Here is a 25,066-nt window from a genome sequence, read left to right as displayed (position 1 = left end):
ATGCTCATGATTAGGTTACAATCAGATAAAAAAAATGCATCTTTAAAAATATGCAATTCAATGAAGGTCCCTGGATAGTTGGCTAGTTTAAAGCATCAGGAAGGCTTATCTCCCCAAAAGAAAATCTGGTACAACCTGGAACCTATGTCCTCCATTGCTGAAGATACCTACACAACTCACTGAACTGCTCCCTACCTAGAGCCTTCACACCTATGGACTAGTGCTTATGTTACTAGAAGGTACTCTGCACACTACCAAAGGAGAAAGGTAAACACCAACCCAGCTACAAACTCTTCCATCTACAAAGGTAACTTACCTGCAAGAGGTGATGGTGCAATGTTGGCACAAAGCCTGGGGACTAGCCAACCAATATCTGATTGTATTTAAAGCCCACTTCATGAGATGGAACCGAAACCCAATTTTGCTCATGTGATAAAGAATCTGAGACTAGATAAGCCAGAGACCTGGGGAAAACTAAGTACTACTGTTCTGCTATAGTAACATAGCAATAAAATGACTCATGTTCTGCTGTACCCATAGATCAGTGTCTTGTTCATCCATCATCAGAGAAGCTTCTTCCTGATGCATATGGGAACAAATACAATGTGCAGACCATGTGCAAAGAGTGAGAGATTTTGGAACATTCAGTCCTAATTAGGATGTCTCCATGAAATCCCTCCCTTCAGGGCTTAAGGAAACTTGTAGAAGAGGAAGTGTATAGATTTTAAGAGACAAAGGGGATGGAGGACACCAAGGACACAAGGCCCACTAGGCACAGCACACCGTGACACCTATGAACTCAGGGAGACTGTGTCAGCATGCACAGGGCCTGCATGGGTCTGTACCAGATGGGAATCCAGGACTGAGGGAAATGAATACAAGTCCCACTCGTAATTCTGAAGCTATCTCCAACTGTTAACCACACATAAATGGAAACTTTGTTTTCTTCAATGAAGTCTCACTGAGGGATACAAACCACTCTTAAGGACAGGCCCCATGACCAGTAGCTACATGGCCAACAGAAAACAAGCCTCAATGGCATCTTGGGAGGTACTTTCTCTCATATATTTTGACAAAGTTGTTTGATGGGTTTTGTTTTGTTTTTGTGTTTTTTTTTTCCAGGCCCTTTCCATACATATCATAGCTTCCAGTGTTGTTTTTATGGAATTCCTGTGTGTGTGAATGTGTTTCTGTGTTTCTTCTGCTTCTGCTTTTTGTTTGGCTCTTTGTTTGTTTTGTCCTATTCCAGTATTTTTTTTTTTTTTGGTTTTTTGAGACAGGGTTTCTCTTTGTAGCTTTGGAGCCTATCCTGGCACTCGCTCTGGAGACCAGGCTGGCCTCAAACTCACAGAAATGTGCCTGCCTCTGCCTCCCGAGTGCTGGGATTAAAAGTGTGCACCACCAACGCCCGGCTTTATTCCAGTATGTTATCATCACTCTTTATATGCCTATAATGGGTGTGGGTCTGGTTGAGTGGGGAGGGGGCAATATCTGGGAGGAGCTGGAGATGGGAACCCTTAATCTTAATATCTTATGAAAAACATCTATTTCCAATAAAGAAAAATGGAGGGGGAAAGTGGCCTATTAGCTATCAATAGGTACAAGAGAAAAATACATGATAGGAAAGCAGTTTAAGGTGGGTAAGGGCTTATTTTGGGTCACAGTTTTAATGAACATAGCCTATCATGGTGGAAATATACATGGCATGAAGCAAAGACTGAAAGGAAGTTGGGGGTGGACCATAAACCCTCATAATCAACTTCCTATAGTGAGGCTCCACCTCTTGAAGGTTCCACAAACTTCCCAACAACACCATGAGCAGGGAACCAGGATCAAAACACTTTAGTCTATGATAGGATTCACATGATATCCACAACTGCCACAGTACTGAATTCCAATATTGATGATGACAGAGGAATCCAAAGCTCAATGAGACTGCAACCTGATGTTGACTCTGCATGTAGGTAGAGCACTCTAGCTATAGCATGCTTGGGTTCTGGAGCTTCTGAAACTGAGACGATAACAAGTGCTCCTTGAGTTGCTAAATATGTGGTAAATTATTACACTGAAAGGGCAACTTGTATGCACCATTATCAACCCACACTCCATGAAGAAAGGGATGCTAAGAGCTTTTCACAGAGTGAGATCTGTGCTAGCCTCTTGATCCAACACTCCACTACCCGGCCCTAGACATGCTGGAATCTGAATTTGAATCTGTGTAACATTATCCATGTGGTAAGGATCAGGACACAGGACAGAACCACAGGTGGATATAACCTCTAAGACCCAAGCCTAATATTCTAGACCCATGTGTCAAAAGTCCCACAATTTCCTGAAATAGTACCAGCAACCCATGGGAGACATTTCACATTTATACCATACCAACTCCTCCTCACCAGAAGGATCTACAAATGACAGACAAGCCTTCAGAAAGGTCCCATCATCACATCTAACCAGAGGATAACACATTCAAATGATATTGAGATACAACTGCCGACCTATTAAATGTCCAATGTGCAGAAGCCAGCTAACGCCAGATGTTGGCAAGAATACAGAGCAATGAGAACTCCTCAGATGCTGCTAGGAATACAAAACGATGCAGTCACTTTGGAAGACACTTTTCTTACACTGTATACTCTTACATTCAGCAATCTAGGACATAGCACTGGTATTCATTAAGGTTTAGTCCAAAGAGCTGAAAATTTACATCTACAAAAAGCTGTCCAGGCTTACCAGTACTTTTACAAGTAATTGCCAAGACACTGAAGCAATAAAGATGTTTTTCATTCAGTGAATACATAAACAAAGGAGAGCTTCCAGATAGCAGGTCATTATTCAGAGCCAAAATATATGGGTATGAAAGAAGAAATGAGGGAAAACTTAAAAGCATCTTAAATGAAGAAATGAGACCTTATGTCTACATGGTGTATGGGTCCATCATCTTTGACTTTTACTGCAGTTGTCTGTCAAGGAGCCACCCATCATGACTTCTTCCCGGGAGCCAAATAGATGCCAAGTCCCCTAAAAGGAGGGACCAGTGTGCTCTCTCTGTCCCTACAGCTCAAGTGGCAAAGAAGGCCATTTGCCCATCAGCCCAAAGTAAGCTGCACTTGCTGACTTGCTTGCCCGTTAGCCACATAGAAACGACAGAGTGGGCTACTTAGAGAAGAATCATTTCCCCTTTTTTCCAAGGTGACTGACTGAAGATGGGAGGTGACAGCACATCTCACCATCATTTTTTTGTCTACTGGAGCTTTTTGTTAACAACACATCTTGTCCAAATATATTAGATTTTCAAGGACAAAATGAAAATTTAATTTGATTGTCAGCAATGAAACAGTTTTCTTCGGACCCCTGTAACATCCTTTTCAACTCAGGTGACAATATGAATAAATATTAAGGGGAAGATACTCAGAATTTCAATCTAGGAAAGCAGTATTACCAAAAATCACCATTATCTGCTGTAAGAATATTTCATTTTTCTTTGAAAAAGGAAACGGTTCAGTTTCTCCTGAATAAAAGAAATTTGAAGCTAGTGAGACTATCTTAGTGATCATCTGGTCCACTACTGCTGACTATCTATGGTGGCTTGAATAAAATGTCCCTGATAGACTAAGGCTTTTGAATACTTGGTGCCCAGTTAGTGGTGCTGTGTGGTGAGGCAGGCGGGAAGGCCTTAATGGAGGAAATGAGTCACTGAAGGTGGACCTTGAGAGCTTAAAGACTCATGCTGTTTCTAGTTTGCCCCCCTCTGTTTTGTGCTTGTGGTTCAAGATGTGAGCACCGCGCTTCCTGTTTCTGCTGCCATGCCTTCTCTCTGCCATCATGAACTAGCCTCTGGAACTGTCAACCCAAGCAAAGTCCCCTTAGTGGTGGTGTTCTCCCACAGTAATAGAAAGTAACAAAAGCACTGTGCTTGGAACATGGCAAGCTTTCATGTATTATTTATTTACTTCAGTTATTTGTAATCTGCTGTAATTGAATGATCCTTTTGCAAAACTGAATTGCTACAAAATGAAAAGAAATGAAAAAAATGAAGTGATTAAAATGTAAAACCTGTATAAATAGAGCCTCAACATTTACTGAAGTCACCAGATATAAAATTATTCTGGCAAAATGCTTAAAATTATTTCACTCACTCACACTCTCCATTACTCTGCTCACCTTGGAAGGGTTAGCTCATGGCTCATTACTAATTCACAAAACACAAAGGAGCAGACCTGACACCATCTTTACAGATGATCAGGGAGAGATCTAAAACTCCCTGATTTACCTTGACTCTGTGTATCAAGTGAATTGCTTCTTCTAGTCTTCAAAGAATCCCTTTTCAGTAAACAGTATCTCCACATTATAGTCCAAGAATTATAATCTTATAAAATATCACGCACATGACAGTGCAGTAATATGCCTGAGAATAAGCAGGAATATTTATTCTGGCCCTATGTAATTCTTAAAATAACACTTTTACTGTATAAAAGTTATTTCTTCACTTAATGAAAAGCATATTGAAAGAAAAAATAAATTAGGAAGTTGCTCAGCTTACTTTGATTCTGATAATTTTGTATACAGACAAGAGGATAGAATGAGAGGGGAGGAGACAGACACACATAAAAACACACAGAGAGAGCCAGATGGGGAAGAATATGGATGCTGATATAAGAAGAAATGATCAGTACTAGCCCAAACCTGGATATGATATGTGGGGAAAAGCTGAGTGAATTCAATGGTGTGGGTCTCCTTCCCACCCTGCAGGACTGGGCTGGCAATTTTATTTTTCTTCTGTCACCATGAAATCAGTGGTAATTAGATGGTTTGGGAGTATCTCAGTTAGGGTTTCTATTGCTGTGAAGAGACACCATGAGCACAGCAAGTCTTACAAAGAAAAGCTGTAATTGAGGGGACTCACTTAGAGTTTTAGAGGTTCATTCCATTATGATTATGAAGAGCAGCATGGCAGCATGCAGGCAGATGTGGTGCTGGAGCCTAAAGTCAACTGACTGTCACACCAAGGGAAACTTGAGATAAGGAGACCTCAAAGCCCAGCCCCCAAATGACATAATTCCTTAAACAAGGCCACACCTCTAAATAGTGCCCCTCCCTTTGGGGCTATTTTCCTTTTGTTAGTTCCTGGGGACATCCATGGTAGGAAATACGTATTAGACATTACTTCTTCTGTATAAAGTAATATACTTATTTTAAAAGTAAATCCAAAACAGAAACTTGAAAGCAGTAACAGCAGCAGTGTGGCTTCAGTTGGAAAGTGGCTACTGAGCAAGGATGTCTGTCATCTCTCTCATGTGCCCTTTACAAAACAGACAACTTTACATTCTACCTTTGTCTAACTATGAAAAGCAAATAGGGCACCAGGGCATCCAGACTACTCTAGGGACAAGTTCTTGCAATGTCTAGTTAATTGTCTTAAATCACTGTCTTATATTACTCTCTGGAGACTAAACCTGTGCCCGCCCATTGAATGGTAAATAATGAGCACAGCATCTATTATTAATAAGCATTTTATCAATTTTTAAACCCAGTGAACTCCGAGTCAATATTTTCCTGAAGCCATGAATGCAATTAGTTAAATATGTTTAAAGTGATATTCTTTTGTCTGTACTCATGAATTCAAATGCAAAATCATTTGCTAGCAGGCCTTACAATTTTAATGCTGACTCTTAAAGGTCTTTCAGATGCCCTTTGTTTTGTAGATAATACGTGTGCTTTTTTGAAATGATTTTCTCCTGGGATTTTGTATTTCTGTAATTGAACTTTGGTCTTTGTTTTGGTATCTCTTATTGTCATTGGGTACTATTTCTGGATGACTGACAAAAATAATAACAAATTGCTTCTTATCAGGAAAGACCCAGTCATTCTGTCAACATTCATTAGAGTTTGGGACACATAAAGCAAAGCCTCTTTAGCTAGGGAAAATATGATTTTATATTTAGATGATATGGCATGGAAAATCTATGCAATATTTGTGACCTGTGGAAGTACAGCTGCCTTGAGAGCAGCTGGTGATGAAAAGCTGGCAAAAGAGAGAATCAATATACAGATGGGATGGCAGGGATGAGTTCTATGACCACCCCTGCAGGGATTGTGCTGAGTGAGAAGCTGAGTAGAACCCTGAGCACAGTGACCTTGAAGCCTTTCCCAGCTTCTCTTGAGGAGACCTGTGAGATGCAGAAGACCATGCCAAGCTCCAGATGCTGGGTATTTGTTTTGCATATTCAAGCTAAAACAGGTCTTCACTTCCCTACCCCCTTCTCTCCCAGGTCAAAGCTGCACAGAACCACCTTGACAGTCTCCCTGAGCACAAATATAACAAAGATCAAGGGCAAAGAGCAAAACAAATGCCAGTCTATTTTAGGAGTCATCAGAAAGGAGGGAGGAAAGGTTCACTTTGCATATGCAGCTGTTGAAGTAAAAGCCACTTCCAAGCTGTAGACTACTGTAAAGCACAAGACCACTATGCAACTGAGGCAACAACTGAATGGATCGCAATACTGATACTGCACCCCCCACCCATGGGTCAGCATCTACTAAGGAGAATTTGGGGAAAGTTGCACACTCACAGATCCTTCAAGGGTTCATCCTAAATAAGTGTAAACATCAAAAATGATCACAGGAATTAAAGCAGCTGGCTTCATGTTTCACTGTACTCAGAGGTTAGGACATTGGTTTTATTTATCAAAGTGACTATAAAAATTTATATGAGTTTATAGCATGACACACCTTTAATAGGCAGATGTAATAACTTGATAGCAAATTTTCAGAACTGTATCTATTCCAAACTATGCTGTGTCCTGAGGGCAGGACCTGGCTAAGGCTGCATGCCAAGGGAAGTATGTTCATAATAGATGCTACAGCAATTTTATGAGTGACCTTCAAGTGTCTAGATAAGTCAGTAAGGTGACATATATTTAAAGTTGAGAGCAATGAAAATGATCATTTAGATATCATTTCTCAAGACTGAAAGAAGAAATACAAATTTTCAGGCTTGACATTTTTATTGCTAAAATGACTAGGCAAAGAAACACCTGACTAATACAGGTCTTTCTCAGTGAACTTACTGTTTCCTTGAAAACATTCCACATTCACTCTTATGCTGAGTTTCAGGAATATGCAAAACTTGATACTTTATTCCTTTAGGTAACAATAAAAGAAAAATAGCCAATCGTATAGGGGGCTGTTACAATTGTTCCCTTTGCCTTTATGAATAGCTTTTTGAAGCTTATTTTTCAAATAACAGTGACTGGTTCCACTATAGAAATGACTGTTTTGTCAGTCTTACCTTTTTTTTTTTTTTTATTCACATAAGGTAAAAAAGAATAGTGGTCCAAAACCAGGCAAGTGCCCCCATACCTAATGGGCCAGAACACCTGACTTGCAATCCCAATATTTGAGAGTCTAAGGAAAGAGGATTGCCATGAGTTCAAGGTCAGGCTGGACTACATAATAAAGTTTATACAATTGGAATGTGAGACTCTAACTCAGAAAAAAAGAAGGAAGGAGGGAGGAAGGGGAAGGGTAGGGAGGGGAGGGTAGGAAGGGAAGGGGGGGAAGGAAGGAAAGCAGGAAGGCAGGCAGTATGGTAAGCAATTGTCCTTAAGGCTGGTTTGGTTAAGGACCCTGTCACAGTCTTCCAGGGATAAGGCAGATAACTTCAGAAGCTGCATTTCCGGCTTCCTGGCTATGTGACCTTGAACAAGCCGCTGGACTTCTCTAAATCTGCACATCTTTCTCTGATAACAGAATTAAATATATACCTCCTCCGGTTCTGTTTTTAGATCAAAAGACATAGGAAACAAAGGGTCCTTGTTCAACACGTAACTTCACATAACAACAAGACACTTGTGCACATGTACACTTGTACTTGTTCTTATTACAACACTTTGTGCTCACAGAATTATTTCTTAAAGAGTTTGTGAGAGTCTCTGTTTCAAACTTCCACACTGGTTAGAAGGAAATGGCGAGGGACATGTTTATTTTTCAGTGTAGTTAGTGATTATATATTCAGACTAAGGTTCAAATGAAACCACATGGTAGTCCCTTAAAATCTGTTGTTTACAGACTCTTGTTAGAGTCCTACTATTAGGAAAAATTTAAGAATCATGTTACACAGTACATCTTCCAAATGTTTATACTATTTGACTTCAATAGAAGTCAAAAGAACCAATGCTGTTCTTAGGAATTTATTTGAAAAAGAAAGAAAGAAAGAAATCTACCTATAATGTTACTATTGAGTATGTGTGTGGGAGGACCCTGATGCTTAAGATGGGTGGTGGATAAAGCTGTTCAGACTAGAGCCAACAGCATGTTTTCTCTGCACATTTAAGTGTAAAGAGCTCATTTTAAGACACTCATTGGGCTAGTGACATCACTATAGAAATGAAGTTGCAAGCTCATACAGGTCACACAAGGAGGACCAATGAAGACAAAAGCTCATACAGAAAGCCAGCAGTACTACACAATGTCTTGATGTCACATGGTGTTGGGAGGACCAGTAACCATCCACCTCAGTGTTTCCTTCTACTCTGAGAGGTCTCCACAGTATTATGTGCTCAACTTCTCTCTGCTCATTTGCTTCCAAAGTAACTTGCTATGGCCATGACACGGATCAGTGACAGAGTGGCTCTATAGTACAGTGTGTAAGGTTTTTATGTGTAAGGTTTTTAACCTGATTCTGATTTTCACAATAGAAAGCAGGAGAGATTGAAGGAGGGATGGAGAGAGAGAGAGAGATGGGGGAGAGAAAGACAGAGAGCAATTAATTTGGTTTAAATACTATGAGTAAGCAAGGGACCACCACAAAAACATCTGGGTTCTTCCTTGCCCAGAAATGTGACTGCATGCAAAGGTAACAATCAGACTGCCTGATTCTGTAGCCACATTCCCAATCATGTTGGACTGTACCCCTTAGGAATTGTGAGTCCAAATAAATCTTTCTACTACAACCCACTTCTGTCACAATAATTTACCAAAGGGAAAGTAACTAAGATAGCATCCAAAGTATTTCTCATGCTTCCAACTACTTCTGCAGGGTAGTACACTTCTGGAATGTCAGGGTAAGTCAACAGTTGGCACAAATAGAATGACCCATGCATTATTGTGTGAGTAGCTCTTTCTTTTACAGGCATTCCACAAACAATGAAATACCAAAAAAGACTATATCAATTTGGTTCCACAGAAAGAAAAATTCCATGTGAAATTCTAGCTCCTCATTTGGTATATATATATTTTAATTCATAAGGTGTCAATGTGTAGATGTGTAGTCGAGAGAGAGAGAGAGAGAGAGAGAGAGAGAGAGAGAGAGACAGAGACAGAGACAGAGACAGAGACAGAGACAGAGAGAGAAAGACAGAGAGATACAGAGAGAGACAAAGAGACAGAGACAGAGACTACCATATGCAGAAGCTCAGGGTAAATGGGGGCTCTGAGAGGGAGAATGATCCCTTATAATCTAAGAAAATTTTGAATGCCTTTTCATACCAAAACTTAAAGTGAAGTTGAAGTTTTCTTCTTTGTGAGACGGGAATATAAAGAGGCTCCAATATCATCTACACACAATAGGAACATTATAATACAGAGGCACATGTGTGTCTCTAGGTAGTGGTCTGTCTTAAGAAATGAATCTGGTAACAGCAGTGCTGAACAAGGTATGGAGAAACAGCAGACAGGGCTGCTGGTAAAAATGTGGTCAGCCCACTGGCTTTGGGTCAACATGGCACAGCTAGAATCACCAGAGGAAGGAAGAAGCCTCAGCTGAGGAAATTCCTCAATGAGATCCAGACAGTAAAGGCATTTTCTCATTTAGTGATCAATGGGGGAGGTTCAGCCCATCATCCCTAGGCTGCTGGTCCTGCGTTCTATAAGAATGTGAGCTGAGCAAGCCATTGGAATACAACCAGTAAGTAGCACCCCTCCATGGCCTCTGCATCAGCTCCTGTCTTCAGGTTCCTGCCCTGTTTGGGTTCCTGCGCTGACTTCCTTCAGTGTTGAATAGCAATATGGAAGTGTAAGTCAAATAAATCTACTTCTCCCCAACTTGCTTTTTTGGTCATGGTGTTTCATCTCAACAATAAAACCCTAACTGAGACACACTCTCCCTGAAATGACCTTCAAGGTTACCTTAAAATGGGGAAGGGCAATATCAAGTTGACATCTACTACCATTGGAACACATGACAAAGGTAGAAAATACCATTGCACAAGCCCTCTTAGTACCCAACTCCACAAGCCTGTTCCTAAGGGCCGCTCACATCTCAGCTGCTTTCCCTCTTTAGCATCCCTTTGGACTACAGTTCATTTTGTATCATTTCAGCTTTGGCCCAAACCTCTCCAGAAAGTCCTCAGACAACCCATATATGTAGCCCCTCCTCTCCTCCAGCTCTTCTCAATCTCGTCTTCATCTTCCAAAACTCTGTTCTTTCGCTTATTAAATATATTCCACTAGGCCTAAAATGCTGTCACTATAAACTGCTGCATTATCTTATACAATCCTAGTCAAGTTTTATACTGTTAAATTACAGCATGATATTTTCTTTACCAGTTTGAATTGTGATTGTGTAGTCAATCAAAAGAGTTCTTGTAGTTTCATGTAGTCATTTTGTCATATGTCAGTGCAAAGTACATCTACTAAGAAAATAGGAATAATATATGCCATTTCCTGTGGTACAGTAAATTTTAGTGAATCATTGTGAAAAATAAGTATTAACATCATTAATATAAAGTCTATATCCATTGTTCTGATTCTGCCTCCTCTAGAGTACTAGTTTTTGTTTTAATGTTAAATTGCAGAGTAATAGTCAGAGTTAATGAGCTAAGACATTGATCACATTTGCTATCTCCCCATTTGCTATCTCCTGCACACTCCCCCAGCATTATTACACAAAAATCTATAAGAGCAGGTGCATTGCCCAGCATCTTAGGAACCTATAACATAGTATGTTCTCAAAGAAAGCTGTTCTAAGACTGACCTGTGCTTGCATGAAAGCTGTTCTTTACCATTCAGAGTAGTATAAGATGTGACAACTGCAAGTTAAACTTGCTGTCAGCTTCCAGCAAGTGGCTGTTCTGGCCTAGCAATTCTGCCTTGAAGGGTGGCTCCTTCAATAAGGAGGCATGCTATCTAATCTCCTTGGAGACATTGTCTAGATGTTTTCCTTTAAATATCGTAGAAGGCAGTGAACTGTGGAAACCCATCATGCCTGGCGATCTGCTCTGGGATGAGATGATAACCTCTAGGCTAAAATTCTCATTTGCAGAACTTGGCAGAGGGGAGATAGAGCTGACAGGGTACCACAGTGGCTGTTCAGATGTCTGTGCTGGAGAAGCCAACTTAAAGCCATGCTATCCTCATACAGTTCAGAAGTTCACAAGACATAAATACCAGATGACAAGGTAAACATGCCTTAAGACAAGACATTGTTACTAGTGTAGTTTGTGTCAGGTAAGAGTCTCTTTTATCCAGCTCTAAGAAGTTACTCATTCTTAATTCAACTTTTGCTGTTTTTCATTCAGCATCTCTCTGTTCCATTTTCACAGTTAGCTAGGTAAAACTGTACTTAACAGATCAACCAGTTGTAATAAAAGTTAATTAAATTAAATCCATGAATTTTTCCAAAAATTCTGCCCAAATAGCATGGTGTTGCCATGTATTGCCAAATGAACCTCAGACACTGCTCTAAGACTTTCTTTTCCAGATTTCCAGACACCCACATCCACAGGGGTACCCTGTTACCTTCATCTCCACTCTGCCAGGCTTCTACAAATAAAAATTTCAGCCAAGAAGTTATCTCATCCCAGAGCACAACACCAAGCACCATGTTTTGTTAGAGTTCAATGGCATCCAAGATATTTAAAGGGAAACACTGGGCAATGTCTTCATCTAAAAGATTAGTAGAAAGCATTTCTTCTTACTGGTAGCAGTCAGTCTTCAAGATATAATAGGTATATCAGAACAGCCACTTGCTGAAGTTCACAGAGCAACTGCATTCCCAGGTTTTGCCTCATCTTAGACTGCTCTGTATGCTGGAAGCCCAGCTCCAAGAGGGAGCAAATCTTCTTCCATGAATAAATAGTTTTGAGTAACTACTGTGTTCTAGGAGGCCAGTAAGTAATGACAGGATGCTAAGAGTGTGCCAGCCCATTATCCTGTAGGTAGATCCTCATTGCTTAGTGAACTTAGCTAGCCTCCTTGGAGCTCAGTTCACATCCCCTTTCTCTGAAGTTCCCTGTTCACAGTGATGTCTGCCTAGCTCCACTATTTCTTTAGTCTTCTCAGTTATCCTCTGCTGTGATACTATATAACATGAGCAAAACAAGCTGATAAGATGTTCTACAAGGAGAGAGGTTTGATGTGATAGTTAATAAAGAAAATATATTTCTTTTTTGGTGTATATTGATTGGTGTGTGTGTGTGTGTGTGTGTGTGTGTGTGTGAGTGTGTGTGTGTGTGTGTGTGTGTGTGTGTGTGTGTTGTGTGTGATTGTGTGGAGGGATTGAGTGAAGAGAGAGAGAGAGAGAGAGAGAGAGAGAGAGAGAGAGAGAGAGAGAGAAAGAGAGAGAGAGTCAGGTACATTTCTGCACTATGTCCTTGATGTTAACTAGAATAATATGGCAGTCTTTAGTCACATAGTCTTCCTTTTAATGAGAATATACTTGAATGCTTACAATGGTGACATGCATTATACTAGTCTCAATATACAGCTATGGCCAATGGGGACAAAGTTCATATTTCTGTGGGGCCACCTTTTTTGTATGAAGAGAAGTAAAGGGTGCTATTAAATGATAGGGTTGATTTCCAGAAATCAGACATGCTATGGAGAATTAAAATTCTCCCATGTTGAGTTGGGACAGTGACCATGGTAGAGACAGGAATGGTGAATGAGTGAAAGGAAATATAAAAAAGTGATATATAAAAGGAGACCTGAGTGAAAGTAATGAAGAGGCTTGGTGAAGACTAGAAGGAGGAATGAAGGGAGCAAATGCAAATACCTCAGGGCAGGATAGTTCTCTCAAGCTTGTAGAGAACTGAGTTGAGTCTTATTTCATGCAGCCTGTGCAGCACCTATGAGTTGTATTTGTTTCATTTTCATAACTAACTCTAGGTAGTAGACTACAGTGGAAAAGAACAAGTTACTGTGCCCCTTCCATAGGCCTGTCATTCTAATGCAGCAGCCTGGAGGTTCCCCAGGCAAAATTAGGTTACCAAGCAACTTTAAATTACAGCAATGCAATCAACACCCAGAGATAGGGTTACTTTGTTATCTCAGCATAGCCTATTTTATCCTGACAAATACAGTCAGCAGTAGATAGTCAGATTGATCATCTGTTACTTCTCAGGATATCATGGAGAGAGAAGTTTAGAATTGGGGAGGAAGCAGCTAACTGCCCTTACAGAACTATGTGAAACTCATCACAGGTTAGAGGAGAAAAAAGAGGTCTTGATGATTAAGTAAATATAGTTTCAATAATTGAAATGGGGTGAGAAAGTGGCTCAGACGGAAATTCACTGCACAAGCCATGTTTTGGCCTCACAACTACTGGTACCTCCAGCTTCAGGTGATCCAACACTCTTCTGAGTTCCAGAAGTAGCTGTGTACATACACACACTGCTGTAATTTAAAAGGTATCTCTCTAGAGAAAGACACCATACAACAGAGCTCATGTGGAGGGGGTTTTACTAGGGAAATGTGAATAGGAAAATGGGGAAGGGAGTGGGGAGACCTCTGGGGACAGGAGCAGGAGAAGAGAAAAGAGAGGCAGGGGTTAGGGGGAATAATGAGATAGCTAGAGAAGTGGAGAGAAAAAAGAGAGAGAGAAAGAAACAAGGAGAGAGATAGGAACAGAGAGATAAAGGAGAGATGGAGAGTGAGAGTGTGAGATAGTGAGAGAGAGAGAGTGAGAGAGACAGTGAGAGCGAGAGACAGAGAGATAGGAGGTGGACAGGGCTCTTTTAAAAGGGAACTTAGTGAATGTGCACAGGTGGTGCACTTAGTGGCTGCAGCTGAGGGCATATCCTGTCAGAACGCCAAGGGCAGACCAGTACAGATGCCGGAATACTAATATGCACATGACAGAGGATACACATGTATGCAAATAAGAATAAAATCTGGGTGTGTAACACATATATGTTACATTAGTTCAAGAGACTCTAGAAATGGGTGAGTATCCAGAGCTCTCTGTCCAGCCAGACTAGCCAGTAAGTGAGCCTTGGATGCCATGGGAGACTCTATCTCAAAAGGCACAGTTCTGGGAAGGGTCAGGGTGGAGAGAAGACCTGGCACTGAAGAGCATCTGCTCTTCTTCCAGAAGAACAGATTTTGATTCCCAGCACCAATGCTGAATGTCTCACAAGAGCCTGTGATTCCAACTTGAGGATCCAATGTACTTTTCTGTCCTCTGTGGGCAGTCACATGTTCTCTCTTTCTCTCTGCATTCATGTACTTGACATTCTCTCTCTCCCTCCCCCCTCACTTACTCTCTCTCATACAAACACACAATTATTTAAAAAGTCATTTTTTAAAAAGATGATGTAAAAAATGATTGAGGAAAAAATTTTAGTTGACCTCGAACCTATACACACCCATACTTGTTCACACACAGGTGTGCGCACGTGCGCGCATGCACGAAGATACACACACACACACACACACACACACACACACACACACACCAATAAATATACACCAAAAAAGAAATATATTTTCTTTATTAACTATCACATCAAACCCCTCTCCTTGTAGAACACTTTATCAGCTTGTTTTGCTCACGTTATATAGTATCACAGAAGACGATAACTGAGAAGACTAAAGAAATAGTGGAGCTAGGCAGACATCACTGTGAACAGGAAACTTCAGAGAAAGGGGATGTGAACTGAGCTCCAAGGAGGCTAGCTAAGATCACTGAGCAATGAGGATCTACCTACAGCATAGTGGGCTAGCACACTGTTAGCATCCTGTCAGTACTTACTGGCCTCCTAGAACACAGTAGTTACTCAAAACTATTTATTCATGGAAGATTTGCTCCCTCTTGGAGCTGGGCTTCCAGCATACAGAGCAGTCTAAGATGAGGCAAAACCTGGGAATTCAGTTGCTCTGTGAACTTCAGCATGTGGCTGTTCTGATCTACCATGTTTACTATTTTCCACCTTCTTTCCCTTTATAAAAGTATCTCTACACGCGATAAGAAGGCCTGCATTTGAAGACAAGCTTTGGTCTGAAATACAGCCCAGTTCTAGAACTGTTTTCTTGCCCTAGTAAACACTTAAACTGAAGTGGTATACTTTTATTTTTAGAACAAATCTGAAAGGAAACTTGAGTATCTGCTCAAGGTCAATTGGTCAATCCAAACTAAGAAGTGTCTGTCTTTGCCGATATCTGGAGGATGGAATCAGAGAATCCACTGTTCTTGAAGCAGAATACCAGTGGACATGAAGGAAACAAATGGACTCTTATGTCTGTAAATTAGTCTTTAAGCTGGTCATCACATTTGGGTGACTTGGCATCTATAAAACAGTATAGTACCAGGGAGGTAAAAATAAAACATATTAATAAATAGTGATTAATCTGCAAAAAGGTAACACACTACACAGTGGTAGGTGCTATAGAGAACACTAAGTCCAAATCTTGGACTAGGCAGAGTTGCGAGATATTTGATCACACTTTGTGAGAAAATGTGTTGCTGTTTTTTTCTGGTTGGTTTAATGAAGAACTGAATGACCAAGAGGATAGGTGGGACTTCTAGGCAGAGATGGGAACTCTGAGTTAGAAACTGGGGCTGGGAATCTACCAGTGAGATTTGAAGCAAGTCCGACATACTGTACTGAGGAGAGGCAGAATGTAGATGAATATAAACAGGTTAATTTATGTTCTAAGAGCTAGGTGGAACAAGTCTAAGTCTAAGATAAAGCCAAGCATTCATAATTAATAATAAGTCCCTAAAGAAAGTACAGTTACAAGTCAGTGCTGGGACATTTATCTCTGTTTTAAGGACATCTGGAAGGACAAGGAAGAACTGAATAGAGAATGGACTTAGTGGGAGGTAGGGAAAAGAGTAACCCACAAGGAAAAGCATACATGAAATTCCAACGTGAGATAGAAAACATTACTTTCCAGAAATTCTTGTGACTAGCTAAAACCAAAGCTCAGAGCATACATCTGTGCAAAAGGTGGTACACATATTGCTGGGGGAGTTTCAAAGAGTCAGATCTTGGGAATTACCTAGATGGTGACTTGGTGAAATTGGAAAAATTTAAATTTAATTTTTAAATTTTAAAAGGAGGAGTGGTCTGTACTATGTTCCAGCTGCTTGGTATAGATGATGGCATCATAGGCCAGGCAAATGGAATACAATAAGAGGTAAGGATTTCATGAGAATGTCATTCTGCACACTGAAGAGTCGTCTGCTTAGTAAAGGCTAGGGCGAGCTCAGTTCTGCATTCAACATGTTTGAGGTGCCTGAAATATCTATAGGGGCATGAAATGTAATGGTCTAAATGCAAGAGAGGGGAGTCAAGACAAGAGATGGAGAGAAAGGAGAATAGGAAATCAGATCCCAACAGCTACAAGAACAGAGAAACAGCCTTTAGCTCTCCAGAACCCAGGACAAGGATTCATGAGGAAAAGGGACACACTGGGCTTGAAGTCTGAAAGGAGAAGGAGAGTGACTCTAGGCAAACAGATGAGATGAGGCCTGGAGGGACAGAAGGACATTCTAGGATGTGGATGTCACAAAGACATGACTCTGAAAACCTGGGCTTAGGAATCTGGAAAAGGGCCTATCATAGACCATGCACATATTTCCAGTCCTCAGAGACTGGTTGGGAAGGAACACTAAAGACTCCATGATCTGGTCACTGTCCTGTGAAGACTATGAAAGCCAACAGATGTTTCCAGCATCACATCTGCAGCTTCCCATCATGTGTGGTGGATGCAGCTAGTGTTTACCTTCCTTTCCTCACAAAACCCAAAAGGCTTTATCTCTGAGTGTAATGTCTAAGTTTGGAAAATAGGAAAAAAAGAACAAAACAAATGCCAATTAAAGCAAAAAGATGCAGTCCTTAGGCAATAGCCACTCATGTCTATGAAGGTATTAGATGGATCAATGTTCTTAATTATGAAGGGTTAGTGGTCATGATTGATTGATTTATATATATATATATATATATAATATTCATATATATTCATATATATATATGAATATATTCATATATATATATGAAAAAAATAAATGTTATAAATGACATCATGAAGTAAGAATAAGACTAGGCTTGAATGTAATGTTTCACAAACATCCTCTAACCAGTAGTAAACAACATAAATACCTGGTTATGCTGCACTGTTTTCATCTCTCTTTGCTCTACCAGGTGTTTCTCCCTGTCCCCATTCCAATTTGTCATTGCATTTACATTTCACTGAAATAAAAATGTACATGGTGTTCCTCTATGCCAGACTAAGAAATATGCAAGCATTTGGGTCAAATCCATAAAAATTCCTGAAAATCACGTTTTAAAATCCTGTATCACAGAATTTGAAATTAAGAGTGTCTTGGGAATGTCAGTTCAATTTGAAAACACACAGACACAGTACCATACTATGGAATGTGCCAGAAGTCAACCTACTCCTCAGTAGCTGAACTTGCATAACAATCTCCTTGTTCATTGTTCCATTCACCAGTATTTCTTCAGTGTTGGTATGTCTTCCAACACAGCATCCATAAAATATTAGCAGTACTGTCAATTTGTAGTTGAGTTTTCAACTTTAAGATTTATAAGTAGTTATAAGAAGTAATCTAGAAAGCTTTTATAAGCCTGTGTTCAGTTGTTCCCAAAGGTAATGTTTTGCACAGCAACAGTACAATATCATAACTGTGGTATCGATCTTACAAGCATTGAAACCGTATGTGAATTTTTGAATTTGTCCTTGTTTAGATTGTCAGTAACTAAAGAAGTTCCTTAAATACAGGGCTGATAAGTGAAGTAATTGCCCAGTACTCTCCTGAGGACAGGGCAGGGAAAAGAGAGTCAATCCCTGTTCTCCTTATCAATATGCATCCCAGAGGGAGGGAGGGGAATTAAACAGACAAACAAACAAAGAAACGAAGTTCTCTCTCTCTCTCTCTCTCTCTCTCTCTCTCTCTCTCTCTCTCTCTCACTCACGCTCGCGCGCTCGAGCACACACACACACACACACACATACACACGTTTCATGAGAGCTGGACTACATTACAAAAGGCACTGGATAAAAAACATGTCTACAGATAAATGATTTCCAGAGTTATTACTAGAATAAAATGAATTGAGGATTGTGATAGTTCACTTGACTGTCAAGGTGACAAGATCTGGAATCAATTAGGTGACAAAACTTCTTGGCAAGTCTGTGAAAGTGTTTCTAGAATGGTTTAACTGAGCAGGAAGGGCCTTCCCTCAGCCACACCATCCAATTACAGAGAGGTCTAAAGTGTAGAGAGTCTTGTGGTATAGATAGGTCTGAGGTATAGAGATGTCTGGAGTAGAGAGGCATGTGGTATAGAGAAGTCTGGTGTACAGAGAGGCTTGTGGTATGGAGAAGTCTGAGGTACAGAGATGTCTGGGGCACCGAGAAATCTGGGGTACAGACAAGTCTGAGGTATCCAATATGCAGACCTGGAGTCTTTCTAACCCAGTTTGTCTTTCTGTACTTTTGGCATGGCTACTCCTACTACTGTTGTCCTGTGCTGACTTCAGACTCCAGCTTCTTCAGCCTTCCAATATTAGTCAAATACAAATGACTGTATAGGAATGTTCTAGTACTTCAGTATCTTACTGTGACATCTTAAATTATATCTTATGGGTATACCAGCTTCTTGGTTTTCAGACTAGCCTGTTTTATGTAAAGCAATCTAATAAATCCATTTTATCATAGATAGCTACATTCTACCAGCTTGGTTCTCTAGACAATCTGGCCTAAACCAGAGGCATTTGCCAAAATTTATCATTAACAGGAGGAAAAGCAAAGTTGCTCAAGAATATTGTTCCTTGTGTGATGGGGAATGTACTGTGTATGTTTATCTTATTGATTGTTAAATAAAATACTGTTTGGTCAATGAGACAGCAAGTTAGATGGGACTAGGAGTCAAAGAGGATTCTGGGAAATGTAGTAGAGAAGTGGTGATCCAGGCAGGAAGTGACATAGCAAGGAGACTCATATTTAAGCGAAGGAGAAACAGGAAGGATCCCTTTTCCCCTCTGCTCTTCCTCCAGCAGCACAATGTAATCTACTGGCAAGGAGGGACACCAATAAGGTGTCTGATAAGTCTTATAAAATATATAGATTTATGATAATTAAGACTGAGCTAACAGATGAGGAATCCTAGTCATTGGCCAAGCAGCTTTGAACCTAATACAAATTTCTGTGTATTCATTTGGGCCTAACTCGGGCGGGCGGCTGGCGTAAAGCTCTCACGTGGTGGTGGGGCTCAGGCGGCTTTTAGCTGCAACATTTATCGTAACATATGTGTCACATTTGATAAAGTTAGCTAAGATTATTGGGTCACTCCATTGCCATAGATGACCTTATTGATAAGATCACTGACTGATGAGACTGTCAACATCTATAAAATAAATCCATGAAAAGTGACCACAAATTCCATTGTATCTGAAGTCATACTGTAGTTATTCACCTGTTGGGGCAGGTGTTATGATAAAGCATGTGGGGAACCTTGGAAGGAGAAGGTGAGTGATGGGTCAAACATGCCAGACAGACAGAGCTTAGTGAAAAGTTTTATTAGAAAGTGAGGGAGGGGAAGGAACAAGAAAAGATGTAAAGAGACAAAGGGAAGAGGGAATCAGAAAAAGTCCTGTTTGCCCCAGGAGAACAGCAGGATAGAGAGGGCAAGAGAGCAGCAGAAAAAGAGCTTAAGTGGGCGGAGATCTGTCTTTTAAAGGGGTCCTTTGCACCTGTGTGCAGACTATGAAATCATGGAACACTGGGCTGACCAGAGTACTGCCTGAGTGCATTCTGCCAGGTTGTATGGGCAGACTAGCACATCCTTACAGCCGGCCTTCCTCTGAACTGGATGTATGGATTTTTCCATTTGGAATGCTATCTGTCACCATTCTCTTCACCATAGGCTCACTTAACTCCTCAATAAAAATGCTTCCATAGGCTACATAGACACCCTTCCCTCAGGTACCCTTCCAAGACCACGCTTATAAAGATACCCTTACACAGCAGGCAAGATGTGCCTCAGACACACTCCCAATAACCGCCCCAGACCACCCTCACATAGCAGGCAAGCTACCCCTCTGCAGAGAGAGGCTTGGATATGGTTCTTTCCACACAAGCCTATATCCCAACAGAAAAATGAACTCTAAATGCAGACACCATACCTGCTTCTCTGTATCCATGACTTGCAGCTCACACTTGCTGTAAAGAGTTCCTCGAAACCTGGCCGAACAGGTCAAACTAGTCAAACTGGACAAACTTTTCTGAATGCTTATTAAGAAAAATCAATATATAAATCCTTAGTGTGTATTTTGAGGTAAAATATTTTACAAAACAATTTCACTATAGCTCTCATTTGTTTCAATAGTTTAAAACCAATTCTCCAAATGAGTAACATGTAAGTTCATGTTTCCTTCTGTCATTCTGTGAGTTACAGGAAAGCTCTTTAGCTCTGTGCTCAGAAACACAAAGTGTCGTCACACAGGAGAAGCAAGCACTCTGTCCCAGGGCTCCTAGACAGTCTCGGCGGCCCTCTCCCCTTCAGGTGTTCTGAGTTGAAACATGACCCCAAAGTGCACAATCGATTTTAGGATACGCCACTTTAGTCCATCATCAACTTCTGCCTTGTGGTTTGAATGTATCACTTCACAATAATATGATGAAATAATTATCATATTAAACACACAAGATGTCTCATTGGGAGAAGATGCTTGCCACCAAACCTGACACCCTGAATTAAAACTCTAGGACCCACGTAGTGGAAGGTGAGAACCAACTCCTATAAGTTGTCTTCTGATCTCCACAAGTACACCAGGCCTTGTACACCCCCACAAAGATGCACACACATAAATAAATAAATAAATAAATAAATAAATAAATAAGTAGCACATTCAAACTGTACATGAAATTTTTCAGAAAACTTTCATATACATGAATTTCTGTGTAATTTTGCCATTCTTTGCCCCAAGAGTACTAGAGACTTCTATTCTCTTCGATACACAAATGACCCAGAAGGGCCATGTAGACAGGGTGGTGGTAGTAAAGCCTAAAAGGACTAATTAATTCCTCATGTAAGAACCTGGTGCAGCACATTCAGCCTCACAGCATACTCAAGGCTGAGTTTGAGGGGGGACTCAACCACCCCTGGATAAAGCAGAAAGGTAAAATGGATACAAGTGATAGACAATTGGAAAAGCGAGCATGTCCTCCAGCCAGGAGAAATTACTACCTAATAAGTAGTGAAACAACAGGTATTTATGGATCTGAACTGAAGTAGACATAGGCTCCTGGGACAAAGTCTAATCATAAACACGAAAGACTAGCACAAAAGTTCCAAGCAAATCTAGGCTTTGAGCACGGTGTAGCTTCACTCAACGCTTTCTTGCCTGAAACAACAGAAGCTTCATACACAATGATATTATTAGAGTCAGCTGCTTCTTAACAAATTCTTTTCCCTGAATCCTACTGCTAATACTGCACAGAGTGACAAAGCACTGAGCTCTTGCCGTGTCTTAGCAACTTTTTCTCAACAATGACAGCAAAATGCCAAAGGATATATTGGGATAAACAACAACTCAGGCTGGTGTGCAAATTAAATCCTAATTAAACCACTTAAATATCAGAATAAATATAGCTCGAAATTGTAATGCCAATTAAGTATTTTGTTTATCTGTCATTACCATAAAACAAAGAGCAAATATAACTGTGCTACTTTAATAAGGTCATAATTAGAGAAAATTACTCTAGCACAAAATAGAAAGTACCATAGCAAGATTCACATATCAGTGCTTGGCAGAGACAGCATGAAAAGGCTGAGCCCATATGCAATTGAGCAGTCCATCGAAAGTCCTATAAAGACATTCTGTATATGACAATCCTCTGTGTGGAAAGTGTGAGAAATACGTACTTTTTGAAACAAAATAAAGCAGGAATTTCATTTCTCTTTTCTCTTCATCCAAAGTTTAAAAGAAGGAATTATCACAATACGAATTTTGAAGACACTCTCTTTCCTCATAACTTTTGGTCTTTGGATACCTCACCATTGAAAGTAGACAAGCCCAAAACCAAGTTCTCCCTGGAGGCCATATCTGCCTTCCTCTTCACCCTTGAGTTCAGATACCACATTGGCATCTGTGTAGAGTAACCTCATTCATCTTCTAGAGCAGTGGTTTTCAGCCTGTGGATCGTGACCCCTTCAGGGTCAAATGACACTTTCACAGGGGTTCCCTAAGGCCATTGGAAAACACAGATATTTGCATTATGACTCATAGCAGTAGGAAAATTACAGTTATGGGGTAGCATGAGGAACTGTATTAAAGGGTCACAGCATTAGGAAGGTTGAGAACCACTGGGCTAGGTTCTTTGCTGCTCATGTCCTAACTCTTCCTCTTTAAATCTCATTCTAATTCTCACTGGTTCCCTGGGGGAGAGTAGACTCCATGGAACAGTCCCACCTTGCCTTTGTGGGCCTCTCCTCTTTGCCACACACAGAATGTACTCCTCTGTGGAACCCTCCTTGTTACTCAATTGCCTCATGCCTGTCCCTGCATCTCTGCTTAGCCTAGTTTCACAGCCTGTTGATAGACCCTCTAACTTCAACTTTTTTATTTATTTTACTCTTGTGTTCCAGAGGAGGAAGATGGAGAAGTGGTAGTGGTGGTGGTAGAGATGGACTAGTCAGTATCGGGAAGAGGAGAGGGACTGAATTTGTAATCTGGAGGGGGAAATTTACTGTGGGTTTTCCAGTTGAACACTGAAAGCAAATTTCACTTGTCCTTATGAAACAAACAAGGAGGGCAAGGGACATTTGGCACAGATAGAAGAGAAGAAGGAAGACGAGGAGAAGGAAGAAGAAGAAATGTGACTATGAAGATGGAGATCATGGTAATGTGGGCAAAGCCAAGAAATGCCAGCAGACTGAAGAGGAGATTCTCTGTACAGCCTTCTTATGGTAAGTGGTGTGGCCAATGTTTCAGCTTTAACATCTGGTTCTGGAATTGCAATAGAATACATTTCTGTTGTCTTGAAACACAGGAAAGCTTTGGAAGGAAGCATAGCAAGAGTGGGCTTCATCCTGGCTTTCCAGTGTTATTTTACATTTATGTTTTACACATAAGAAAGATTGCTAAAAACTGAACTGTAACCTTGTTTGATCAAAACTCTGCTGGACTTGTGAACTCATTCTAGCATATAGAGCACAGGAGGAGATGGCTGTAAATAGAATAACAACGATAAGAATCATATTAATTCTCCATTCCTACCACTACTTTTCACTTAACATAGAAACAGTATAGGCATTATATTGAAGTTCAAACCTACAACCAATCTCAGAGCTGATAAAATGTGGGCGGAGTCACTTTGCCTCACTCACTGATTTTATTGAGATTGGTCATTGTAATACGTACCAACAGACAGACATGTGAACCACTGTGGAATAGAATGGATGAGAGACCAGAAACCTTGTATTTAAACCATGACTCTACCACAGTGTGAATCTCGTCAGTCATTACATTGCTCTATGCCATGGTTTAGTAGCCAAAAGCAACAAGATGGCCTGGATAGCCCCTAATCAACCTTCTAATGGCTACACTTAAGTAGTCTAAGGAGTCATCACAAAAATGATGAAGCCAAGAAGCAAACAAAAATCCACGATACAATCACAACTGTCACTGCCACTTAGCCAAAGATTTGGCCACAACTTTTAGCATTTAAGTTTTACTAGAAAAGGTGGAAGGAGAAAACCCCTTCTTCAATAAGCGACTCCTCACAGGCATCTAAATGCCTTCTCATGACTGTATGCTGTTTCCCTCTCATTGTATTAAACATTTTACTGATAGTAATCATTTAATTTTTACACTCACTTCCTAAGACAGGGGTGTGCTGTTGATGCTATTTAATCTCTGCATCTGGAGGTGGGGAGCCAGGCAACTTCCAAAAAATGTATGAGAGGCAGAGAGAGGCTTTTCTTCACCCCTTAATCAGTATTCTGTTCAGCCTTCACAGGTTAGATTTTCTTTTCATGTTAATGAATTTCATTAACTTCAACTGGTATAAATTGGATGCCACATGATACAATACATGCATCTCTTTAATACATCATTTCCCACATGCATGCAATAATGAACCCTCTTATTTAATACCATTGAAAGAGCACTAGGTTGGTTAATTGAAACTATAAGTTGAAATGGGGATTTTTCGAATTTTTATTTCAGCTTAAAATATATGTGTGCATTCCTGTTACTGAGTTCTGACTAGGCACAAAGTTCTTTGATTACATCCATGCTGATAAATGCTTTGCAATAATTCCTACATAAGGTAGATCCATAATTTACCCAGGCACCCCAATCTCCCTCTCTTGAAAGACGAGAAAATCATGAATTAGACAGCAATGAAGAAAGTCTGAGTGGCGCCCAAAAGTCTTTAAAATTTTATTTTGCTTTCCTTTCTTTTCTCTTTCTGTAAAATCTCCTATTGTCTTTCCTGCTCAAACCTAATTACTATAAACTGAGCCACATGATCCACAGTTCTTATGCTGAAGTCCTGAACCCCAAGGTACTTGAAGACAGAACCTCTCGAGAGGTGACTATGGCTAGGTGGGTTGATAAGGGCAAGGCTGTCATCCAGAAGGTAGGGCAAGTGTCCTTACAAAAAGGAGCATTGGAAGCTCCCTCTCTCTGCAGGAGTAAAAGCAAAGGCCATGTGAAGGACACAGAAAGCAGGTGACCCTGTGCTAGCCAGAAGGAGCGTCTCACCAGAAACCCAGATTTGCCAGCTCCTTCCTTGACCTTGGCAGCCTCAAGGGAATGAATGGCTGCAGCTGCAGCTGATCAGTCATAGGGTTTTGTTATGGCACTCAGAATAG

At 40.5% G+C, this 25,066-nt stretch overlaps 1 protein-coding gene across 2 annotated transcripts in view; it reads right to left on the bottom strand.

Moving 5' to 3' along the window:
• The window catches only part of Pdgfd (platelet derived growth factor D), a 214,441-nt gene that overhangs the window by 174,320 nt on the left and 15,055 nt on the right, over positions 1 to 25,066 (bottom strand). The window lies entirely within an intron of this gene.

Source organism: Cricetulus griseus, chromosome 4, assembly GCF_003668045.3.
Source record: "Cricetulus griseus strain 17A/GY chromosome 4, alternate assembly CriGri-PICRH-1.0, whole genome shotgun sequence".
Classification (NCBI taxonomy): domain Eukaryota; kingdom Metazoa; phylum Chordata; class Mammalia; order Rodentia; family Cricetidae; genus Cricetulus; species Cricetulus griseus.
Note: the sequence above shows the minus strand (reverse complement) of the source record. Positions and strands in the feature narration are given on the sequence as shown.